Source organism: Mobula birostris, chromosome 9, assembly GCF_030028105.1.
Source record: "Mobula birostris isolate sMobBir1 chromosome 9, sMobBir1.hap1, whole genome shotgun sequence".
Classification (NCBI taxonomy): domain Eukaryota; kingdom Metazoa; phylum Chordata; class Chondrichthyes; order Myliobatiformes; family Myliobatidae; genus Mobula; species Mobula birostris.
Genome location: NC_092378.1, coordinates 121,137,676 through 121,161,227, shown reverse-complemented (window position 1 = coordinate 121,161,227; position 23,552 = coordinate 121,137,676). Strand labels below are relative to the sequence as shown.

At 41.0% G+C, this 23,552-nt stretch overlaps 2 protein-coding genes across 8 annotated transcripts in view; one reads left to right on the top strand and one right to left on the bottom strand.

Annotated features, from left to right (window-relative positions):
• LOC140203032 (cholesin-like) overlaps positions 1–23,552 on the bottom strand; it is a 436,104-nt gene that overhangs the window by 82,802 nt on the left and 329,750 nt on the right. The window lies entirely within an intron of this gene.
• Positions 1–23,552, top strand: part of LOC140203031 (probable G-protein coupled receptor 146) — a 155,809-nt gene that overhangs the window by 35,917 nt on the left and 96,340 nt on the right. Inside the window, exons 2-3 of one of the 7 annotated variants that reach the window (XR_011887267.1) lie at positions 3,268–3,357; positions 10,294–12,083. The exons of 4 other annotated variants lie outside the window; for them this stretch is intronic. The gene's annotated coding sequence lies outside the window, so the exon portion shown is untranslated. Of the gene's footprint in view, positions 1–3,267; positions 3,358–10,293; positions 12,084–23,552 lie in introns of those variants that run through there. 2 more of the 7 variants (XR_011887268.1, XM_072268724.1) reach the window with 2 other exon arrangements.

The following is a 23,552-nucleotide window of genomic DNA, read 5'->3' as shown; positions in this document are numbered from 1 at the left end:
ATCGACTTTCCAGCTCTTTACTTCACCCTTCTCCCTCTCACAGTTTCACCCATCACCTACTACCTTGTAATTCCCCCTCACCCCCGCCAACTTCTTAATCTGACTTGTCATCTTTTTTTTTCCAGTCCTAATGAAGGGTCTCAGCCTAAAACGTCAACTGTTTACTCTTTTCCATAGATGCTGCCTGGTCTGCTGAGTTCCTCCAGCAATTTGTGTGTATTGCCAAGTATATTTAGTACTGTGCAAAAGTTTTAAGCACATATATATAGCAAGGGTGCCTAAGACTATAGCACAGAACTCTATTTGGCAACATGGAGCTGAAAACAAGGTTGCAAATATGGTGGGAGCAAAGGATGTTGGGAATAGTGATTGTGGAACGCCAGGGGAGGCATGAGGGATAGGTGGCAGAGAAAAAGTGCCAGGGGCCGGGAGTGGCACTGTGCAGACACACCCAGCCCTGAGACAACAGGCAAGGTCATTTGATTCCAAACACTTGGTTTATTGATCATGACAGAATGCCTCTCTGGTGCTTCCCGCTCCCTCCCCTCTCCCTTCCCTTTTACCCAACCATGATTCCCCTCTCCCTGCCCCCTTCCCACTCTCAGACCACAATAGAGAACCATATCAGAATCAGGTTTATCCTCACTCATGTGTCATGAAATTTGTTTTGTTTTTGTGGCAGCAGTACAGTGCAATACATAAAATTACTACAGTACTATGCAAAAGACTTAGGTACCCGGGCTATATACGGTATATGTGCCGAATACTTTTGCACAGAACTCTAGAACTATGAGGAACATATATGTTATATGAGTAGGTAGCTATGAGGGGTCATAGCTTTAAGGTAAGAGGGGGGAAGTTTAAAGGAAATTTATGAGGCAATTATTTTAAAATATGGAGAGTGTTAGGTGCCTTGAACACACTGCCAGGGGAAAAGGGTGGAAGCAAATACCATAACAATGAGTAAGAGCCATTTAGACAGGCACATAAACAGGAAGGGAATGGAGGGAGATAGACTATATGCAGGCAGATGAGATAAGTTTGGACTGGCATCATGTTTGACATGGCTAAACAGCTTGTACCTGTGCTGTACTGTTCTCTGCCAAAAAGGATTTTATTTTTCTCAGCATTGCTGTGAGATCCTGGGCAAAATGTTTTTATTTTTCCCGTTGCGTCCCTGATCCCATTGCAGGATAGCAATCAAACCAAGACAAGGTCAATTCTTCAAACCAACCTAATCACTTTAACAGCTGCCTCCTTAGTTGGAGATTTGCAAGAGATGGCACCCAGGGTTGTGAATTGCCCGCTAATCCTGTTTGGAAAGTGGAACTGAAGAATGAAGAGAATAGCCTGTGGGCTAGAGGGAGGAAGGAATGTAACATCGATGAATTTAAGGGGAGGCTGGATTAGTACATGATCAGAGTTAACTTGGCCCCATTAATACAGCGTTCCAACCCACTAAACATGCATCTGTTGTTCATTTGCTGCAGTCTAGAAGAATATTCACAGTGGATTACCAGGCTCCAAAACACTTGATTCTGAACTTCATTCCAATATTCAGTTTATTTGCAGTGCTTGGATGTAAGGGGTAGATTAAGATTAACATTGAGTTAACACAATTATTTTAAATTTCAATATTCATCTAGAATTCATGAAGATAGGAAAATCGCAAATTAAATAAAGGGGATGCAAGGGGAAAATTCTCTTCCCAAGTGGGTATTTAGATAGTAGAATATGTGTACACTAGCAGTAGATGGGGTGGGGGGGCAGTAGGGATGCAGTTAAGAGAAGAATGGTAAACAAGGGAAAGGTAATGCAAAGTTAATGGTGTTAAATTGAAAATAAAGTGAGGGATGGAAGCAATAGATGTGGAGCACAAATATCGGCTTGGCCCACTGCCGGTTTTCTTTGCAGTGAATTTGATTTACAGTTCCAATGCTCATTTTGACTTTATTTTAAATGTTGACTACATTTTATAGGTGAAATATATTTGAGATTGCATTATCAGTAGTTCCTATTACCAGCTTCCACTCTCAAACAATTGTTGATGGGAGGGGTCAGGGAGACAGAGCAAATTCCAAGGGGTTAGGTATGAGATCCTGAAGGAATGGCAGCAATGGCTGAGTGACCAAAACAGTGGGTGCACAAGAGGTGAGACCTGTAGGATCACCTAAATGTCAGGGTAGACGAGCCGGAGGAGGATACAGGAATAATTGACAGTGTGATGGTGTGGGGATTTGGAGCTCAACAATAATGGAGCCCTCTGGTCTAACTGTTCCTTCATATGGGTCACACTTTTTGAGAAGTTAGCTTCTCTTCAACACATTCCTGACTACAGGGCGAGATCAGGCACCTGCATGTGTATAACCATGAGACCATGCAACACCAAACTAATTTCAGTGCCCAGTTTACTGATACGATACACAACGGATGAGAGGCAATTTTGCAGTGGTCTAATTACTGAATAAACTACTAAGTGAATAAAGCCTGTTCACAGAAATGAAAACACAAGATGCATCAAATACTCCCAAGATTAGGCAGCATAAGTGGAGAGAGAAGCAAAGTTAATTTCTCAGGTTGGTGACCTCTGCATGTGATGACTATTTGTCCATTGATGCTCCACAATGTCCTAAGAATTTCATGATCTTCTGTTTTTTTCCCCCCAAGATTTCCAACATCCACAGTATTTTGGTTCCTGTTCAGAGAGTTTACGTTAAAAAAAATCTCAAGAACTTCAGCGAACAGTACACACTCAAAATTCCAGCAATCTTTCCAAATTAAGGCAAGGTTTCTCCAGCAAAATGCAGCTGGTGCAAATCAGCTACATCGAGCCAAATTACAGATGTGTGGTCACTGAGCATGAGTGAGGGGACATTTGGGGAACATCTCCATGCTGACTGGTAATTGTGTTGACAACACTGGCAGCTATCACTGTATTAATATGGTTGGGAACAATGTGTAAATAAGTTTTAAGACCATCTGTAGGGAATACATCCATACACCGATAGCAATAGTTTATACTGATAGACTATTGCTATTACTGACAAGGTTGACCACAGAGAGCAAAATCCGGACATAAGTGTAGGAAAATAATATCAGCATATAGTTACAGGCTTCAGATTAATTTATTGACCTGGTTCACAGATAGGAATCTTGATTCAAATTGCATGTTTGAATCTATGTCCAGGTTTGAGCATGTAATCTTGATATTTATTGCTTATTTATTATTATTATTATTATTATTTATTTCTTTTTGTATTTGCACAGTTTGTTCTCTTTTGCACACTGGTTGAACGCCCGAGTTGATGTGTGGTCTTTCATTGATTCTATTATGGTTATTATTCGATCATGGATTTAGTGAGTATGCCTGCAAGAAAATGAATCTCAGGGCTGTGGTACTTGGGCAATACATTTACTTTGAACTTTGAACTTTAAAGCTTGGGGCATCAGCTTTGCTTCATGCTGAGGGGACATGTGTAAACGGTGAATAAAATGGGTTCTCTCTACATCGCCATCTGTTAGTTATGGTAGTGCAAGGGATCCAAAAAGCATGATACACGGAACAGAGACCACTCCTGATGCCTGTCGACATTCCACCATTGAACAGCTAAACTGGATATTCCAGCTAAGATATAGGAGCAGAATTAGGCCATTTGGCCCATCCAGTCTGCCATTTCATTATGGCTGATTCATTTCCCTCCCCAGTCTCCTGCCTTCTCCCCATATCCCTTCACGCCCAGACTGATCAAGAATCCATCAATCTCTGCCTTAAATATACCCAGTGACTTGGCCTCCACAGCCTCATGTGGCAATGAATTCCATAGATTCACCACTCTCTGGCTAAAGAAATTCCTCCTCATCTCCATACTTAATTGACGTCCCTGTATTCTGAGACTGTGTCCTCTGTCTTAGACTCCTCCATGATAGGAAACATCCTCTCCACATCCACTCTGTCAAGGCATTTCAACATTCGATAGGTTTCAATGAGGTCCTTCTACATTAGACCATGAACTTATCAATCACCCCTGTTGTGGATCACTTTCCACAGGTCCAAGACGCCGACTTCTACAAAGAAAGGATCCGTATGCTCCACGACCGCTGGACTAAGTGTGTAAATGTAGGAGGGGACTATGTTGAAAAATAAATGTGCTAGGTTTTCTAAAATTGACTCCTTCTACCTTAGGCCACGAACTTATCAATCACCCCTCGTATATTAAATAGTTAGGTTAAAATAAGTAACACAGAAACAAAAAAAAATTGTGTTTATGGGTTTAACGTCCATTTAGAAATCATTTGGAAGAGGGAAAGAAGCTGTTCCTGAATCACTAAGTGTATGCCTTCAGACTTCTGTACCTCCTTCCTGATGGTACCAATGAGAAGAGGGCATGTCCTGGATGGTGGGGCTTCTTGTAAACCAACTACCCCAACTTCAGACCTATCACTCTGGTTCCCATCCCCCTGCCAAATTAGCTTAAATCATCCTAAATAGCCCCAGCAAACATCATTCTGTGCAAATTGGCAGATATAACAGTTTACAAAACAGATATTTCACTGGAAATGCTAAGCATTGTCTTGAAGATGAGGTGCTTTGTAAATTTAGGCTCTGACAACTCCCAACTATGATCTGTAACAAATATTTTGATGTTCTAACCACAGGTTTCGCAATCACTAAATTAATGGCTATAAATCAGTTAATGTAGACTCAAGTAATGAGTAATTCAGACTTATGGTGAGTAATAATTGCAGAATAATGTTCAACTATCACAAAAGCCACCGCAATAATCTTTAAACATTAACATTTGAAGATAACGTTTTGAATAGTAACCACTTTGAATGACCTGGCTTTACAGAAAACAATTTCATTTATCAAACCTAAATCAGAAACCATTAAGGTATCTCATACTTCACAGTTACAAATGCAAACAGCTGATTTATCAACATGACAGTAGATAAGAGCAATCATATTGAAGGGCAAGTCTTGATTTTCCAAGGTTATGGTAGAAAGTCTTATCAATTTGCAAATCTGTCTCCAGGACACAATTTACATCAAAATCAAACATAGATACCTGACATAAAGAACAATTTCAAAGCTGGTGTCTGACTGAATCAAGTAACACTACAAATTTAAGATGAAGCTCAATAAACACAAGGGAATAGAAGCTTATAAAGAAAATAAAATATGTATTTTCTTAATAACTTTCACTACCTCGAGGTATCCAGGAGTGTTCTGCAGTTGATAAATACTGTGGAAATTGAGTATCTGCTTCCGGTAGTTTTCATAGTCTAAGATTCTACAGGTAGCAAAGTAAAAATGGCTAGATAATCCAGTTAAAGGTTTCAGCCAAGTGAGTGTACAGATTCAGCATTTCCCCTTCAAAATAATGCTTGGGACTTTTATGTCCACATGAGACGCCTCCAGTAGCTCAGTATGACTCACTTCTAAGATGGCATCTTTGAAGTGATCTATCCTTGTGGTCACCTCCCAAATATTGGTAAGATGAAGCCACACTCAGGTTGGAGGAACAACACCTTATATTCCGTCTGGATAGCCTCCAACCTGATGGCCTGAACATCATCTTCTCTAACTTCCACTAATGCCCCACCTCCCCCTCGTACCCCATCTATTACTTATTTTTATACACACATTCTTTCTCTCACTCTCCTTTTTCTCCCACTGTCCCTCTGAATATACCCCTTGCCCATCCTCTGGGCCCCCCCCTCGTCTTTCTTCCCGGACCTCCTGTCCTGTGATCCTCTCGTATCCCTTTTGCCAATCACCTGTCCAGCTCTTGGCTCCATCCCTCCCCCTCCTGTCTTCTCCTATCATTTTGGATCTCCCCCTCCCCCTCCAACTTTCAAATCTCTTACTATCTCTTCCTTCAGTTAGTCCTAATGAAGGGTCTCGGCCTGAAACGTCGACTGCGCCTCATCCTAGAGATGCTGCCTGGCCTGCTGCGTTCACCAGCAACTTTGATGTGTGTTGCTTGAATTTCCAGCATCTGCAGAATTCCTGTTGCCTCCTCAATATTGAACTATTGTGTCAGCTGAGATTTTGCACTCAAATGCTTACAATGGGAACAGGTCAAACTTTAAGACACAGTTTAAGTACATGGAAGAGGAGTTGGAGGAGGCTTAAGAGGAGTTTAAATACCACGCTCGGTAGAGTAGCCTGAATGGCCAGGTTATGTAAGGTCTCTTCCATACAACTTACTTTTGTTTTGATTCATTCACGGGGCTTGAGCAACGTCGTTAAAAACAGCATTATAAATGCCTGTTCATAATTCCTTTTTAAAAGCTGGTAAGTCTCATTGCACTCTATGCAGGAAGTTTTTAATGACAGTGCTGCCATGTAAGTGCTAGGAATTTGACTCTGCAATGATGGTGGAATTGACTCAGATTGGGGGAACACTACATCCAGCATCTTCTCTCTGCCTGTCACATAGAGGATTTCCCGGTGGCCACCTATTTTAATTCTATTTCCCATGACCACAAGGATAGGTCAGTCCATGGTTTTCTCTACCACATCGATGTGGCTTCTCAGGTTGGAGGAGTGACACTCATATTCCATCTTAGTAGCCTTCAACCTGACTGCACGAATGTTGATTTCGCTAACATCCGATAATTTATTCCCCTCCAACCCTTTTCTCCCATGATCCATTATAGTTCCATCTTAACCCCTCCCTTCTCCTCATCTGCCCATCACCTGATGCCCCTCCTCCTTCCTTTTCTCCCATAGTCCACCCTCATCTCCAATGAGATTCCTTGTTCTCCAGCCCTTTACCTTTTGCACCTATCACCTTATTCATTTCCATATCTGCTGCTTGATGTGCTGAGTTCCTCCAGCACATTGTGTGTGTGTATGGCTTTGGATTTCCAGCATCTGCAGACTTTCTTGTGTTTAAAGCTTTGATTTCATCCTTTTATTGCAGGGTTGCTTAAGTCTATTGCATATGGCTAATGTTAGTTAGCATGTACATTTTAGCTTTGCATGTTTTACACATCATCTTTAAATACCCTTGCCACTTTCTGAATGGTCCAAGAACAATAAATTCCTATTCATTTTTTGCACTATTTAATTATTTCCCTTTAATAGAGTAATAGTCATAGAGTCATAGAAAAGTACAGCATAAAAACAGGCTCTTCAGCCCATCTAGTCTGTGCTGAGCCATTCGAACTGTCTAGTCACATTGACCTGCACCCGGACCATTGCCCTCCATACACTCACCATCCATGTACCTATCCAAACATCTCTTAAATGTTGAAATTGAGATCGCATGCACTATTTGTGTCGGCAGCTCATTCCAAACTCTCACAACCCTCTGAGTGAAGAAGCTTCCCCTCATGTTCCCCTCCCCTTAAAGATTTCACCTTTCGCTCTAACCCATGACCTCTAGTTGTACTCCCACTCAACCTCAGTGAGAAAAGCTTGCATTTACCCTCGTAATTTTGTATACCTCTATCAAATCTCCCCTCTATCTTCTATATCCCAAGGAATAAAGTCCTAACCTATTCAATCTTTCCTTATAACTCAGGTCCTCCAGTTTCAGCAACATCCTTGTAAATTTTCTCTGTACTCTTTCAACCTTATTTACATCTTTCCTGTAGGTAGGTGACCAAAGCTGCGCACAATTCTCTAAGTTACAGAACATCTAATACACCATCAACATAACATCCCATCTCCTGTATTCAATACTTAGAAACTTTCTTTACGGCCCTATCCACTTGTGCTGCCACTGTCAATGAATTATGGACCTGTATTCCAAGATCCCTTTGCTCTACCACACTCCACAGTACCCTACCATTCGGTATGTAAAACCTTACCTGCCTGGTCCTGTCGAAGTGCAAACCTTGCACTTGTCTGCATTAAATTCCATCTGCCATTTTCCAGCCCATTTTTCCAGCTGGTTCCGATCCCAATGCAAGCTCTGATAATCTTCCTTGTTGTCCACCACACCCCCAATCTTGGCGTCATCTGTGAACTTGCTGATCCAGTTAACCACATTATCATCTATATCACTGATATAGATGACAAACAACAATAGACCTGGTACCGAACCATGCAGCACTCCCTTTGTCACAGGCCTCTCGTCATAGAGGCAGCCATCTACTACCACTCTCCGGCTTCTCCCACAAAGCCAATATCTAACCCAATTTACTATCTCATCTCAAATGCAAAGTGACTGAACCTTCTTCACCACCTCCTGTGCGGGACCTCATCAAATTCCTGCTAACTTCCATGTAGGCAACATCCACTGCCTTGCCTTCATCAACTTTCCTGGTAACTTCCTTGAAAAACTCTATAAGATTGGTGAGACACAAACTACCAAGAACAAAGCCATACTGGCTATCCCTAATCAGTTCCTTTCTATCCAAATACTCATATATCCAAACGCTTACAATACATTTCAATAACTTTCCCACTACTGATGTCAGGCTCACCACCCTATAATTTTCTGGTTTATTTTTAGAGCCTTTCTTAAACAGCGGAACAACATTAGCTATCCTCCATTTCACTAGTAATGTAACAAAATAACATTTTTTTAATGTCTTGCACTCCACTGCTGCCACAAAACAACCAATTTCAAGAAACAGCAGTGATAATAAACCTGATTCTGATACTGTCCCTGGCTTGATGGATACAATTCTGTGGCTGATCAGGAGACTGTGGTACAAATAAATGTCAAAGTTTTGAGCTGCTAGATTTGCTCTAATTCTATCCCATAAAGTGTGTTTTAAGGAAGGACAATGCAGTGGATAAACATATCAACAGAGGAATGTCAGGGTGAGCAGGTCAAATCTGTAAAGTAATGTAAAAAGACATGGGTATGGTGAATATTATATTTCACTCCATGGTACACATGTTTCAAATCATATATGGTTGAAAAAATATTGATAATCAATTTAATTTTCAGGCAATGGAATTTTGATTAACAGTGCCATGTAGTTCCAATGATAATGTTGCTAAGGTTTCCTCTTGAGGATAAGGCACTAACACATTTATTAAATGGATTTTTAGAACTTCTTACTGGGATTGTGTTTTTGCTGGTAGAGTGCTATTTCATACAATTGGTCTTCCAGGGTGTGTAACATAGCAACTGTAGATTGTAGGTCATATAACATTATGTTAATGAAACCGACCAGCCTGATCACAGGGTCCTTGCTGGCTCTCTGGAGGAATCCTTTACCTAATTTCATGGCTCTGTCCTCATCCTGCAGCTTCTAACAAGCTTGTCAGATATTTCTCTTCTTGCCTTTCAAACTGATTGTCCATTCTGCTCTTCGCCCATTATTGATGCCCTGATGTTCATTCTTGCCTGTAAGATTGGAATTATTGGAGAATGTATAATATGGCTGGAGTGAGCCTTCAATTTAGAGGTAGCATTCCCATGTCCAGCTCTTAAAGTGCTGGTCAAATCGCATCCCAGATTGAGACAAGTGGAGACCAGGTTGTTTCTGTGGCTCTTGCCTCATTGTATGGAGTAGGAGCCCATAAAAAGCAACTCTGCCACAATACCACTCTATCATACAAATGCAGAACACCCTGTTAATTGTTCTTCAGATGCATCTACTACTTTACACAACAGATAGAAATCAATATAGAATCATTTTTACCCACTGGTCCAAGGCAACACAAGACCTGATAGGTGGTTTACTCAAAGTGTTCATACAAAAGAAGTGATGGAAAACCAGGGACAATTTTTATTCCTGGAACAAGTTTTATTCCTGGTACAAATATTTGAACCAGAGAAAAATGCAAAACTACTAGTCAGTGAATCACTGAGCAAAGTGCCAACTTTGTGTGATGTAAATTTGATGTTTTCTGCAGCTCACTTTTATCAGTGGACGACAGAAACATATGCATATCAATGGCATTGGCCAAAATTCTTGCTGAATTAGGAATACTCCGCTAAATGCAGAGAGAATATAGGGCAAAGTTAAAGATTTCATAGAGCTGTCAATGACTGAATTATCTCAAAGTCAATAAAAGAATCTCTATGCAAGATTGCTAATAAGGCCTAAGTGTATTCCTGGAGACTTATTACATAACTATCTGCCTTTGACTGTGCTGCATACTGATTAATTCCATGAGAAAACCAACAGATCTATTCACTCCCCATGCAACATCTTCCTGCCTTAAAAAAGGGCAGTCTCTTCATAAAGTGATTGACCAATTCTTGCCAGTAGTCAAGGAGCTTTTCCCTTATCAACTCCAATGTTTTCATAATTAATAAAGATAGGTTTTGAAAGTTTTTTTAAAGTGCCTAAGTAATTGTTTCCAACATTGCCTTAAAGGTTCACTTCAGTTGTGGGAGATTGCTATCTTCTTGGACACTTGGCAAACTCAACTTCATGGCCCCTGCTATCTGCAATGGAGGTTAATTTTCTACCTTACGTACCTTTGCTTATTTTGGACAGATCTTTGGCAAGGTTGTAGCTTATTAGAAAGCTGTCGACCACAAACTGATAATTAAGCAGAGGAGTTGCGGTTAACCAAGAGATGTTTACAGATCTACTGTGTGAAAAGTTCTACCCACAATTAATAAAAGAACTTATTTCAGTAGCCTATTCTACTTTGATTTGAGGATGAAAGCAGAGCCATAAACATGAATTAATAATCAATAAATTCAACAGGGAATTTGGAAGCACCTTCCTTAACAGGGGACTGGTAAGAATATGGAACTTGGTATCATTGCCATCTCTCTGGCCCTACATTCCTCCTTAGAACACCTGGAGAATAAAGACGCATACATAAGGCTCCTTTTCATTGACTACAGCTCTGCCTTTAATACCATCATTCCAAATAAACTGATTCCTAAGCACCAGAACCTGGGCCTCAGCACACAGATCTGCAGCTGGATCTTCAACTTCCTCATAGACAGGACCCAGGCTGTAAAAATATGGGACAAGCTCTCCTCTACAATCACACTGAGTACCAGTGCCCCACAAGGCTGTGTACTCAGCCCCCTGCTGTACTCACTGTACATCCATGTAGCCAAGTTTCCATCAAACTCAATATACAAGTTTGCTGATGACACAACAACTGTAGGCCGTATCTCGGGTCATGATGAGTTTGAGTACAGAGAGGAAATTAAGAACCTGGTGGCATGGTGCGAAGACAATAACCTTTCCCTCAGCGTCAGCAAGACGAAGGAATTGGTTGTTGACTTCAGAAGGAGTAGCGGACCACACGACCAAATTTACATCGGTGGTGCACAAGTGGAACAGGTCAAAAGTTTTAAGTTCCTCAGGGTCAATATCACAAATGACCTGACTTTCTGCTTGGTTGGACCAAGACGAAGGGTCTCGGCCTGAAACGTCGACTGCACCTCTTCCTAGAGATGCTGCCTGGCCTGCTGCGTTCACCAGCAACTTTGATGTGTGTTGCTTGAATTTCCAGCATCTGCAGAATTGCTGTTGTTAGAGTTCAGTGCCAAGAAGGCCCACCAGCACCTTTACCTCCTGAGAAAACTAAAGAAATTTGGCCTGTCCCCTAAAACCCTCACTAATTTTTATAGATGCACCGTAGAAAGCATTCTTCTAGGGTGCATCACAACCTGGTATGGAAGCTGTCCTGTCCAAGACCCAAAGAAGCTGCAGAAGATCGTGAACACAGCACAGCACATCACACAAACCAATCTTCCATCCTTGGACTCACTTTACACCGCACGCTGTCGGAGTAGTGCTGCCAGGATAATCAAGGACATGACCCACCCAGCCAACACACTTTTCGTCCCTCTTCCCTCTGGGAGAAGGCTAAGGAGCTTGAAGACTCATATGGCCAGATTTGGGAACAGCTTCTTTCCAACTGCGATAAGACTGCTGAACGGATCCTGACCCGGATCTGGGCCATACCCTCCAAATATCCTGACCTGCCTCTCGGTTTTTTTGCACTGCCTTACTTTCCATTTTTCTATTTTCTATTTATGATTTATAATTTAAATTTTTAATATTTGCTAATTTTTACTATTTTTAATATTTAATATTTGTAATCCAGGGAGTGGGAAGCGCAGAATCAAATATCGCTGTGATGATTGTACGTTCTACTATCAATTGTTTGGCAACAATAAAGTATAAAGTATAAGGAGTGGTTGAAATAACATGTTTTGTCAGAAGCTTTCAAAAAGCGGATGGGCAATGGAAAAAGAAGTTTCTGATGGTATAGTGAGAAGTGAAGACAGTGTAGAGTACTCCTGTAGCTATGATGCTTTGGATTCTGTTCAGGGGAGGGGGCACCCACTAGAGGAAATTTGCAATGACCAGATCTTGAGTCTGGCTCTGTGGCTCAGAAGATGAGAACAGGTGAATAGTGGTGAAAGGGGACTCAATAGTTAGGGAAACATACAGGAGGTTCTGTGGATATGAAAGAGACCCCTGGAAGACCTAGCTGCCAGGGTCTGTATTGTCTCAGACTGGGTTGACAGAATTCTTATTGGGGAACGTGAGCATATTGGTACATAGGTAAGAACAGGGATGAGGTCCTGAAGAATCATAGGGAGCTAGATAGGAAGATAAAGCAGGATCTCAAGGTTAGTAATCTCTGGATAGCTGCCTGTGTTCTGCATCAGTGAGGATAAGAATACAATGTATGTGTGGCTGAAGAATTAGTGTAGGGGCACAGTTTCAGATTTGTGGATCACTGGGAAACCTTCTGAAGAAGGTATGACTTGTACCAAAAAAAAGGGGTTACAAGTGAACTCAAGAGGGATCAGTTTGCCAGAGCTTTTGGGGAGGGTTTAGACAAGGTTGGCAGGGAGATGAGAACCACAGTGATAGGTCATACATGGGTGCAGTTGGTGTAAATGTAGAGAGACTGTGAGGAAGGATAGGCTGTGAATTGGAATAAATGCAGTCAGTTGGATGGCAGAATTGTGTTTACTTTAATCCAAGAATATCAGGAATAAGGGTGATGAACGTAGAACATGGATTAGTACACAGAATTATGATGTTGCAGCCATTACAGAGACTTGGCTGTCACAAGAGCAAGAGTGGCTGCTGGATGTCCTGGGTTTAGATGTTTCAAAATGGACAGGGAGGAAGGTAAAAGAGGCAGGGGAGTGGCACTGCTAATCAGAGATAGTATTAGAACTGCAGAAAGGGAGGCAATCAGGGAGAGAATGGCTGCTGAGTCAGTGTGGGAATAAGTCAGAAACAGAAAGGGATCAATCATTCTATTGGCAGGATTCTGTAGACCCCCCAATAGTATTAGAGACACTGAGGAACAGATCGGGAAGCAGATATTGGAAAGGAGTAAAATTTGCTCATCATGTCCAGGAAGGATTCCTGACAGAATATGTACACAGACCGACTAGAGGGGAGGCCATTCTGGATCAGGTACTAGACGATGAATCTGGTCAGATGTCAATGGATATGCATTTTGGAGACAGTGACCACAGCCTGCTGATCATTAGCATTGCTCAGACAAGGAGTAGACAGTATGGGAAAGTATTTACTTGCAGGAAGGCAAATTATGATTTTATTAAACAACCTAGTAGTGTAAAGTGGGAAGAGATATCTCATGACATAACTCAACAGAAATGTGGAGATTGTTTAGGGAACACTTCCATTTAGGCAGGGAAAGGATGGTAGAGTGAAGGAACCATGGCTGACAAGAAAGGTTGAACATTTAGTCAAGAGGAAGGGTTAGGAAGAAAAGATCAGACAGTGCACTTAAGAGTTGTAAGATAGCTAAGAAGGAGCTTAAGAAGGCACTCAGGAGAGATAGAAGGGGACATGAGAAGCTGTTGGTGAGTAGGATTAAGGAAAAATCCCAAGGCATTTTACGCATATGTGAAGAAAAGGAGGATGACAAGAATAAGGGTAGGACCAATCAGCGATAAAAGAGGAAACATATGCCTGGAGTTGGAGGAGGTAGCGGTGGTTCTTACAAGTATTTTGTTTCACTGTTCACCAGTGAGAGGGACCTTGGTGAATGTGAAGTCAGCATAGAACAGGCTAAAGTGCTGGAACACGTTGAAGTTAAGAAAGAAGCAATGTTGGAGTTTTTGAAAAACATTAGGATTGAGAAGTTCCTGCAACCATGTAGGATATACCATAGGTTTCTATGAGAAGTGAAGGAAGAGTTTGCTGCACCTTTGGCAAAGATCTTTGCATCCTCACTGGCCACAGGAGTAGTACCAGAAGATTGAGGGGGTGGCAAACAGTATTCCTTTGTTCAAGAAAGGTAACAGGAATGGGAATCATAGACGGGTGAGCCTTGGAGAGGATTCTTCGAGACAGGATTTATGAGCATTCGGAGAAGCATAGTCTGATTAGGATAGTCAGCATGGTTTTTTGAGGAGCAAGTCATGCCTAATGAACCTGATAAACCTTTTGGAGAAAATGACAAAACAAATTGACAAAGTTAGAGCAATGGATATGGATATAGCAATGATGAGGTTATTTGATTATAAGGCATTTGATAAGGTTCGTGAGGTTGTGGAGTTATGGGATCCAAGAAAACTTCACTATGTGGATTCAGAATTCACTTACCCACAGAATGCAGAGGGTCGTAGTAGACGGAGGGTATACTGCCTGGAGGACCGTGGCTAGTGGTGTTTTGCAGGGATGTGTTCTAGAACCTCTGCTCTTTGTAGACAACTTGGATGAGCAAGTGGAAGGGTAGGTTAGTAAGTGTGCAAATGACAAAGGTCAGTGATGTTGTGGACAGTGAGTAGGTTGTTGTAGGTTACAACGGGACATTATTAGGATGCAAACTGACTGAGAGGTGGCGGATAGAGTTCAGTTCAGAAAAGTGTGAAGTTACACACCTTGGAAGGTCAATCGAAGGCAGAGCTCAGGGTTAGTGGCATATTTCTTAACAGTGTGAAGGAACAGAAGGATCTTGGAGTCTACATTCATAGGTCGCTCAGAGGTGCAAGCTCAGAGGTTAAGAAGACGTATGGTGCATTGGTCTTCATTTGTCAGGGGGTTGAGTTCAAGAGCTGTGAAGTAATATTGCAGCTGTAAAACGTTTTGATTAATCCACATTTGGAGTATTGTGTTCAGTTTAGGTCACCTCATAAGGAAGTGGAATCTTCAGAAAAGGTGCAGAGATTTACCAAGATTCTGCCTGTATTAGAGAGCATGTCTTGTGAGGAAAGGTTGAAAGAGCCAAGGCTTTTCTCTTTGGACCAAAGGGGAAGGAGTGCGAGATTACTTGATAGAGGTGTATAAGACGAAAAGAGGCATAGATAGAGTGGACCACCTGACACATTTTCCCAGGGTGGAAATATCTAGCAGGAGGAGGCATAATTTTACAGTGATGAGAGGAATGTACAAAGGAAAATTAGAGGTAGGCTCTTTTTTCACACAAAGAGTGGTAAGTGCTGCATGCACTGCCGGAGTTGGTAGTAGAGGCAGATGTATCAGGGACATTTAAGAGACTCTTGGATAGACACATGGATGAAAGAAAAATAGAGGGCTATGTGGGAGGGAAGCATTAGATTGGTCTTGGAGTAGGTTAAAAGGTCAGCACAGCATCGTGGGCCGAAGGCCCTGTACTGTGCTGTAATGTTGTGTTCTACGTTCATGTGGAAGATGAGCAACACTGGGACAAATCACCTAATATTTTAAACAGCAATTTCTAAGTGCTAATGCTACAACAAAACATTAATGTGTAGCTTAATACGGAATCACCATAACTTCAATTGTACGCCTGGCTAAAAACAACTTCAAAGTAACAAATGTTCATAGCTGATAAAATATCCCATCCTTTAAATGTTTCCTAATCAGTCATGTTAAACAAGGAAAGAATTGTATTCATTCTGCATTTTACATGTCTGGCTCAGGGCGTTCCATACTGCTCTGCAGCCAACAAAATACTTTCACTGTCGTGATGTGCAAAATGCCCGAGGTAAGTTGTGCACAGCAAGCTCTGAGAAACACCAAGGTAATATTCACCAGGTGATCTGATTTGGTAAAGCTGAGCGAGGGATAAATATTACAAATCAGAAGCAGGAGTTGGAGTTGGCCACTCAGGCCATCAAGCCTGCATTGCCATTTAATATGACCATGGTTTTCCAATTGCAAATATTTGCCAGGGCACTGAGAATATCTTTACTGCAGTCCATCAAAATCGTGCCTCCTGAGAGAGCAAGTGGCAGTTCGGTTCAAACGAGCAGAAGTGACATTTAGAGTCAAGTAATATCAAACTTATCATGTTCTCTTTTGGTCACATTAATAATAAAGAATAACCCATATCACAGTGAAGTATCGAACTATTGCTGGTGTTATACAATAAGTGCCACTTTATTAAGTACACATGTACACTTGGTTGTTAATGTAAATATCCAATTCAATCAGAGCAACACGCAGACATGGTTAAAAGGTCAGTTGTTGTTCTGACCAAGCATCTGCATAGGGAAGGAATATGATCTAAGTGACATTGACTGCGGAATGGTGCCAGACGGGGTGGTTTGAGTATCTCAAAAACTGCTTGTTATGTTTCGTAACTTAAGAACATTAAACTATTTCAACAACAGAGTCAGGAGATACGAGTCTAACTTCATCTTTTACTTTAAGTGAGGCACACACGTATCACATGGTAGTAGGATGATGTAAGCAATTCACATATTTATACATATAACCCGTAATGAATTACCTACATTTACAAGAATGCTTAATCAAATTATATATTTACAATATTACTGAAACACAACACTGCTGATCGCCTGGGATTTTCATGCACAAGTCTCTAGAGTTTAAAGAGAACGGTGTGAGAAACAAAAAACATCCAGTGAGCGTCAGTTCTTTGGAGGAGATGCAACATACACAAAATGCTGGAGCAACTCAGCAGGCCAGGCAGCATCTATGGAAAAAAGTATAGTCGACATTTCAGGCTGAAACTCTTTGGCAGGATGGGTTTACATCTTTGGAGAAGATGGCTTGTTAATGAGAGAGGTCAAAGGAGGAAGGCCAGACTTGTTCAAGCTGACAAGAAGGCGACAGTAACTCAAATAACCACACATTACAACAATAATGTACAGAAGAACATTTCTGAACACACTTCACATCGAACCTCTACAGCAGCAGAAAACCACATAATGGTTTCCACTCCCGTGGCCACTTAATATGAAGTACACTCCTGTACCTAACAAAGTGGCCATTGAATGTAAATTGTCAAAACACCACCATCATTAGTTTCTACAAATTCACTGAACCATCTCAAAAGTGCAGCTAAAACTTGTTCTATGCACAGGGCAGAGATTAACCCTGGTCACTTTGCAAAAGCAGCAAATCAGAAGAGTCAGTTTGCAAAACTAATCTTGCATTGTACTTGTTACAGCATCGATTCAAAGCAAAATCATCGTATCCAACCGTCCACAGCATTGTGTCAGGTTTTTTAGGACTCTTCATTTCAAACCTCTCCCACACGTATAGCACACTGCCTCCCAATGAATTTTGCATTCTCAAATTCCTTTCAAAAGAATGTCTGTGGAAAGAAAACAAATGAATAACCACGCTATTCAAAAAGCTTTGTAATTTAGTTATGCAACGCTATTATGTTAAGCCAGTGCTGTCAGTACTGATAAACCAACCTCATCATTAATGACTCTCAAGACTTTCTGCACAGTCCACAAAACTATTCTTTCATGATGCCTGAATGGTTCTGCATTTCTTTCTGGTGTTTCGAGAATGGAAGTAGCAGGAAGGAAAAGATAAAGGAAAATCATCAAATTATACACATTAACTAATAGGTCAGAATTCCTTGGAGATCGGCATGTTTGTGTGATACATTTTAAAGTTATAAGGGCTCTTGAAAAAGGATTTAAAGAAAATTGTGCTGACAATTTGCAGTTGGAAGGCACTGGAAATGTTAACTATATCCCAATCATGTACAAATTTACATTGTTGAATTTTATCATTAATGATTTACTCTGAAACAGATGGTTTGTCAATATGGTGCTGGAAAGTGATAACCATATTGTGAGCATCCTGGAGTATTTTTGGTGTACAACACGTGGGCATGGTGAACACATTGTTCACCTTGAGGCAAATAATCTCAGTCAATTCAACCCCAAAGTTAAATTGTGATTTCATTAGCACACGTCTTCATTTGCATGCTGCACTTCGAGGTGAAGAAGAGCAATAGTAGCAGAGTCTGAGTTGGCAATGGTACAATAGTTAAAGATTTAAAGGTTAACTTTATTTGTCACACGTACATGGAAACATCGAAATGTACTGTGAAACGCGTCATTTGCATCAGAGACCCAACGCAGTCTGAGAGTTGTGCTGGAGGAAGCCCACAAGTGTGAGTATGTTTCCTGCGCCAAAGTAGCATGCCCACAGCTTAATACCCGTATACCTTTAGAATGAATGTGGGAGGAAACTGGAGCCACTCGGTCACAGGGAGAACATACAAACTGCTTGTAGGCAAGGGCTGTAAACGAAATCAGATCGGTGATCACTGACACTGTACAAGGTTGCACTAACCACTATGCCAGGGTTATCTTGCCAGTGGATCCAAAAGGAGAACTAAAATTCATGAAAGATCCAAATTCAAATCCCACTATGTTGAACTTAATTTCATTTTATAATGATGAAGTTAAAGAACAGTTATTAGCAATGATGACCACTTTTTAGATTATTGATAAAAACCCTACCTGGTTTGTTGATATCCTTCAGGGAGGAAGTCTGCCATCTTCACACACGTGTACACATATATTTCCAGAACCACAACGAGGTTAGCAGTTAAACAGCCTCTGAAATAATCCAGACACAAGAGATTGCTGATGCTGGAATCTGGAACAACACACAGAAAGCTGGAGGCCCTCAGGGGGTCAGACATTCCCTATTCAGGGAAAGTAGACAGTCGATATTTTGGATCAGGACCCTTCATCTGGACTCTTCCAGATCTGTATTATTCCAGATGATGGGTCTCAACCCAAAACACTGACTGTCCATCTCCCTCCACAGATGCTGTCTGACCTGCTATATGCCTCCAGTTTTTTGAGCGATGTCCTGAAATAATTTACCTCAGTTCCAGGTAATAAAATCTGACCTTGGCTGATTCATCTCAAAAGTAAATTTTTAAAAATATGTTGGTTGGCATGCCTGGTGTTAGAGTACAACTTCATATGTCAGTTGATCTAAGGGCTTGCCTTAGTTTTGTGGAGCTGTATTCCAGGACTTAAGATGCTCGGTGAAAGTGCACTGATAACAAATATCAAAGGAAAATGTGCCTGATCTGCAACCTTGTATTGTTGGGAATATTTAAAAGAGGTTAAACAATCCATTTGGAAAGTTCTAAACTTTGCAGTAAAATGAAAATTAAATGGAAGCAGACCAGGCTTAATTAAAAAAAAATATATTAAATATGGTGCCTGTTTAATGTATCGTGGTTTCCTATCAACAATGGTTAGATTATAATTTATCACAATCCTCCAGCAAGCAATGGCATCTTGAGCTCTTGAAATAGGCACCCATAGAGTGCACAAGAATAATACTGCCTTTGGTAACTGAACACGAGGAGTTCACAAGTTCAAAGTATTAACTATAATCTGATTTCAATCAGAAACCACAGAGGCAGCAGGAACTTGAGAAAACAAATGGACTAAAATAAATCTATAGATTCCATGGATTAAGAACAAGCAGTAAATAAGATTCTATGATGCACCTCTACTCAGTGAGCTACCTTTTGAGCCAGACTCATGAAATCACAATGAATCCTCCGGGAGTCATAGTTGGAATCACGGATAATACATTACAGAAATAGGCGCTCCCCCTCACCATGCCCATGCTGACCAGTACCCATCTCTACTAATCCCATTAATCTGGTAATCTGTGTTGCCAGCTGAGGTACGACAGCTATCAGTTTCTGTCCAGATTTATACTTGTCCAGGTTTATGTTTTAAATTTTTTGTGTATCAAGTTCCTGCAGATGCCAACCGCGGAGGATCAGAATCAGAATCAGGTTAAATATCACCAGCATATGTCGTGAAATTTGTTAACTTTATGGCAGCAGTACAATGAAATACATGATAAATAAATATAGAGAAAAAACACTGAGTTACATAAAGTACGTATATGTCTATTAAATAGTTAAGTTAAAATAAGTACTGCAAAGTAACAGAAATAAAAAAGTAGTGAGGTAGTGTTCATGGGTTCAATGTCCATTTAGAAATCGGATGGCAGAGGGGAAGGAGCTGTTCCTGAATCGCTGAGTGTGTGCCTTCAGGCTTCTGTACCTCCTTCCCGACGGTAACAGTATGAAGAGGGCATGTCTTGGGTGGTGGGGATCCTTAATCATGGATGCTGCCTTCCTAAGGCACAGCTCCTTGAAGATATCTAGAGAAGCTGGAACCCATGATGGGGCTGACTAATTTTACAAGTTTCTGCAACTTATTTTGATCTTGTGCAGTACCCCCTCCCCAACTCCCCACACCAGACAGTGATGCAGCCAGTCAGAATGCTCTCCACAGTACATTTGTAGAAGTTTTTGAGTGCTTTAGTTGGCTGGTGATGTAGTAGCATCAGTGCTGGACTTCCGGGAGGTCCCAAGTTCGATTTCAGCCAGCACCCTTGCACGCTCTCCATCTGTGCTGGGTTACGAGCTGGTGATCTCTTAAAAAACAACTCACCCAGCAGAAGGCAATGGCAAACCACTGCTGTAACTTGCCTCGTTCGTGATTTCCCAATACGTCAGAGTGGCATGGAAGGAAATCGCACGCTAACTGGAATATTCCGGATGCGTCATACCTTTTTTTTAGTTGACCGAATCTCCTCAAGCTCCTAATGAAATATAGCCACTGGCTTGCCTTCTTTATAGCTGCATCAATATCACAATGAGGAGAAATGGTACTCAGGACCCAAATGAACAGGACAGCTAACTACATCCCTCTTTAAACTACTACATTGTAATATATAAAACTAGGATAGGAAAGAGCACGAGTGGGAAGATCAATGTCAAATCAAGTGCAGGGGAGGAAATAAGGAATGGGACAGAATGGTCAAATTAAGGAAGAAAGAGGTAAATAAAATAAAAATTAAAAATTTTAAAGGTCCGAAAAACAATTAACACTTCAAGGTTTGAGTGCGTAATTTTCAGTGTAGTGGTGGATGACTAGGAGTAAGTAACCCAACACAGAAAGTCAAAAGACTTAACTTTCAGCAGGACTGAGATTAATGTACATTAATAAATACAGAAACCTCATACAATTCAGTACACCTCAACCGTGAAGCAAATGGCAAGATGGCATTTTTACAAACTCAGCAGCAGAGAGATGTAACCCTGACAGTAAGAATAATGAAGAACATTAGTCTCACCATCATTCTGACAACAAGTAATAACCGAGACAGGACATCATTCAACTGCAACCGCAGAGCATGTGTAAAATGGTGGGGTCATTTAACACGGTATTGCAACCCATCATTTCAACACATAAAGAAAACACATTATACTCAGCAAATTTTCAAGGAAATATTTTTAAGTACATGATGATCTTATATGAAATGCAGAATTCGGGTAGTTAGAAATTGTTTCCCCATGGCATAAAGTTTCAGAGCATGGATAACAGGCTCTTAGGCCTCAACTCAGCCCTGGTGATCAATGTGTCAACCTGAGCTAATCCCATTTGCCTGCATTTGATATTGATATTCGTTTATTATTGTCACATGTACGGAGATACTGCTGGTCCTGCGTACTATTCATACAGGACAAATCATTACACTGTGCTTTGAGGTAAAGTAAGGTAAAACAATAACAATGCACAATAACGTAAAAAGGCTCCTGAAAAAGAGGTAAACATTAAAGTGCAATATCACTGCAAGGGAGGTTATGAAGTCGAGAGTTCATCTTATCATACAAAAGATCCATTCAAGAGTCTGATAACAGTAGGATAGAGGCTGCCCTTGAGCCTGGTGGTACGTACTTTTATATCTTTTGCCAATTGGGATAGGGGAAAAGAGAGTACATCTGGGGCAGATGGGGCCTTTGATTATGCTGGTTGCTTCACCAAGGCAGCGAGAACTATAGACAGAGTACACAGAGGCCATATTAGTTCGCGTGATGTGCTGTGCTATGTCCACAACTCTCTGTAGTTTCTTGCAGTCATGCGCAGATTAGTTGCCATACCAAGCCATTGTTCATCCAAACAGAATGCTTTCTGTGGTGTATCAATAAATTGCTCTCTGGGGACATGCCAAATTTCTTTAGTCTCCTGAGGAAGTGGAGACATGGATGAGCTTTCTTGGCCACGACATCAACCAGGTTGTTTGTGGACAGGCTATTGGGCTATTGGTGATGTTCACAGTTAGGCATTTGAAAGTCTCAACCTCAAAACTGTTGTTGCAGACAGGAGCACACACACCATCTCCCTTGTTTTGTTGCCTTTGAGGGAAAGGTTCTTGTCATGACACCATATCACTAAGATCTCTATCTCCTCCCTGTATCCCTCTGAATCTTTCCTATCCATTCACCCGTCCAAATGTCTTTAAAATGCTGTAATTGCATCTGTCTCTACCACCCCCTAGTGATAAAACTGTCTTTCAGTTCCTCTTTAAATCTTTCCCTTCTCACCTTTAGCCTATGTCCTCTAATTTTGGACTCCCTGCCTTAGGAAAAAGACTGTGAGCATGCCAACTGATCTCCGATACTGGTATTAATTACACTTCTGTGGAAATTAAATTCCATGGCCTCACAACACAGTCCAAAGCACCTTCTCTAGCCATTTGTTCTCTTTGTCTCAGTTTTATATATTGTTAATTCTTCTCCCTTCCATGATGTCTCACTTCTTCATACTTTTATCGTGTAGGTGCATAATAAGTATTATTGTAATGACAGAAGGTTTTCTTCTGTGGCTTCCTGTTCCACGTACTTTAGAGGGCTACCACCAAAAAAATATGCACTAGAATCTCACCTCTTCTAATACCTGAACCATCAGTGGAAGGGCCTGAACATCGTGTGGAAATATAGGAACAAAGGAAGGCCAATTAGCCTCATAACTCTGTTCTGAGCACATCCCCTAAATAGATGATAATTATCAAGTGGCTGTTGCAGTACAATTCTTTCACAATCCAAATTAAGTCATTGTTAACACAATGCAGATCAATGGTGCAGGTTAATTCTGAATAAAACCAGTGATGGAGGGGAGAGGGAACTAATCATTTGCAGTTATCTGAAATAAGAACTCTTGCTATTTTAAAACTAGCTCTAAACCCAAAAGTTGTGGAATATTAGACATCCAATCATTCACTAAAATTTCTTCCTTCCCCCACTTCCCCTCATTTTCCATCTTCATTTCACTGAGCTTTCTAAGATTTGAGCAGTACTTAACTTATTTTTTGTTCTGGGTTTAACCTGGAGGTTGAGGCCCTCTGATTCAAATGGGGAACTAAATCAAAGCCACTATTAATATGAAATATGATCCATGTGCAGTTTTGACAGCAGGCTTTATACAGATGCTGTGCTTACAGAGGTCCGCTCTCTGTAAATTCGTAGGATCACATAGCCTGCCTCCATGGCTGCAGCAATCTGCGCTGCACAACTAACGTCACACAATACAAGAAAAAGACACTGTGATAGCCCGTTTACTGCATAGCATACAATCATAGGA